Source organism: Echiichthys vipera, assembly GCF_963691815.1.
Source record: "Echiichthys vipera genome assembly, chromosome: 20".
Taxonomy (NCBI): Eukaryota; Metazoa; Chordata; class Actinopteri; order Perciformes; family Trachinidae; genus Echiichthys; species Echiichthys vipera.
In genome coordinates, this window is record NC_139845.1 from 3,017,825 (window position 1) to 3,020,324 (window position 2,500).

Below are 2,500 nucleotides of genomic sequence, written 5' to 3' on the forward strand. Positions count from 1 at the left end.
GTGTGTGTGCGCCATCCTCCCCGTCTCAGGAGGTCATGTCAGCTCCAATAGTAGGTTTGCGGCTCTTAATGACCGATGCTGAAAGGCATCCGCGGAGCCACGTTGGCTAATTATCAGCTGTGTGCCTTCAAAGAACATTATCAGCACAAAGACCTGCAATTATACACACACACTCGCACGCACACACTCGAATACACACTCTTTATCACCCCTGTTTCCGCCATTCTCCTCCAAAACTCTTCTCTTCTTTCCTCTCGATTGTTGTTGTCCTTTAAACTCTTTCATGCGCGCCTCTTTCGTTCCCCTCCCCCTTTTCCCCAGTTCGACTCCCATGACTCTCTCTCCCTACATCTCTCCAGCCTGTTTTCATTTCCTGTCCTCCGTTTATCCATCCACATCCTCCAAAGTCCAGCCATGTCCTCTCTTTCAGCTCCCTTGTTTCCACTTTTCCCGATCTCTTTCTCCCCATCCTCCCACCCTCCTCCTCCTCCCCCCTCTTCTTAGCTCCTCTTCCTCCTCCTGGCCCCAAAACAGACACTTAAATAACGAGCCGGGTGTCAGTCAAACCGCCAGAGAGCTTCATTAGAGGAGGATAGAGCACAGGATCAAATTATACGCCCGGTTCTCTTTTGTGTGATTGTGTGTGTGTGTGTGTGTGTGTGTGTGTGTGTGTGTGTGTGTGTGTGTGTGTGTGTGTTTGCAAGGGATTGTGGGGGGCGGGCGGCGGCAGCGGTGATGGTGGTGGTGGTGATGGTAGTGAAGGCAGAGGGGAAGTAAACACACACTCTGGAACGACGCAGCTGTGTGGAGGATTATCGTGTGTGTGTGTGTGTGTGTGTGTGTGTGTGCGCGTGTGTAAGCTCATGAGCCAGTCACAGCCTCGCATGTTTTCTCCAATCAGAGAGAAAAACACAAAAAGCTACAAACTATTTTGCCTAATTATTCACAGCCACAGTTTTTCTCTTTCCTGCCCCGTTTTGGCTTCGTCTCCGTCGGCGTCTCGGCTCGTTTTTTTTATATCTCGGGCTGATTTTTACCTTATTTAGACGTTAAAATGAATAAAAGTGATCCTAAAATAAAAAAAGGAAATGTTGCAGTGCCACTGAGATGCTTAAAAGGACCATTAAATGCACATATTATGTACATTACTGTTGAGCATTTTTCAAAATATACAGAATGTTTTTTATGGATTTCTCACCAAAGGCCCTTAAATTCAGTTCATTACTGAATGAAAATCAGCTCAAGAGACGAAAATAACGAAGGGAGTGCTTTTAAAAGACGACAGACTGTGTAAAAGAAGCAGCCTCTCGGCATCTGGGTGGTCGCCATCTTGTTCTTGGAGTCTAAAGTGACCATATTGGGACGACAGAGTGGAGCCGGACTGGAGCCAGAGGAGCATCTTGTCAATCAATAGCCACAAGGCTTGTCTTTTTCTCTCTACATGGAACCATTCATTCATTCATCTTCAACCGCTTGTCCCTGTCAGGGTCGCGGGGGGCTGGAGCCGATCCCAGCTGACATCGGGCGTGAGGCGGGGTCCACCCTGGACAGGACGCCAGTCTATCACAGGACACATAGACCTGCATGTTTTTGCAGACCGCCGTCGTGTCCTCCACACGGTTATGGTTTTCTGATAACATGGGGTTCGTGAACGCAGTCCTTCCGGGGGAAACTATACTCGCACATGTGTTGGTACAAAGTCAACATCATCAACAACCCGCTGTTATTTATTTTGTCTTTCGAAACAGATGCAATTTCTTTGGCACACAACGGTTTCAAGAGTAAAAGAGAATCCACTCATCTCAACGACCACTCGGAGAATTTACACAAATAATCCACCGGCTCTAGAGAAAGACATAATTGTCACTCAATACTTCTTCCAGTGTTGAAATGCTCTTCTTATGTCAACTGTTGAATTATGATAACAACAAACAAATTATAGTGGTTCATGAAGACACTTACAGATTCTAGTTTTGCATCCTTTGGTAGAAAACCAAGTCAGTAACACTGTAACTGATACTGAGGGCGCACCTACACACTGTCCTTCCGCACCGGGCCAAAAAAGGTTTTTCGGGTCAAGCCTAGTGCGTTTGACCAGTGTGAGTGCAATAACTGCGGCCAGCTGGCCCTCCACGCCCCGTTTGAGAGAGGTTGGCTTTTGTAGAGCGCGCTTGCACGTGTACGAGCACGACCACGAGGCCTACGGCGGTTCTAAGGTAATTTCCTGTGAGCCTGTTGGGACATAGAAAAAAGAAGGAGGGACCATGCGCGGACATTTAAAACAATGGCGGTGAAAGGTTCACGTTGGTGTGATGCGGAGGTGGAGTGTTTACTGCAGATTTGGTCGATGAAAAGATTCAAAAACAGTCGACAAGACGCACAAAAACTCTGAGGTCTACGGAAAGATCTGGAAACAAAGCCACACATCGCGATGACGTGTAACAGCGTGATGACGTATGGACAGGCAAGAAGCATTTGCGCGAGGCCCAGGTAGTGTGAG

The 2,500-nt window shown here is 47.6% G+C and overlaps 1 protein-coding gene across 1 annotated transcript in view; it reads right to left on the reverse strand.

The window, feature by feature from the left end:
* Positions 1-2,500, reverse strand: part of celf2 (cugbp, Elav-like family member 2) — a 250,147-nt gene that overhangs the window by 195,160 nt on the left and 52,487 nt on the right.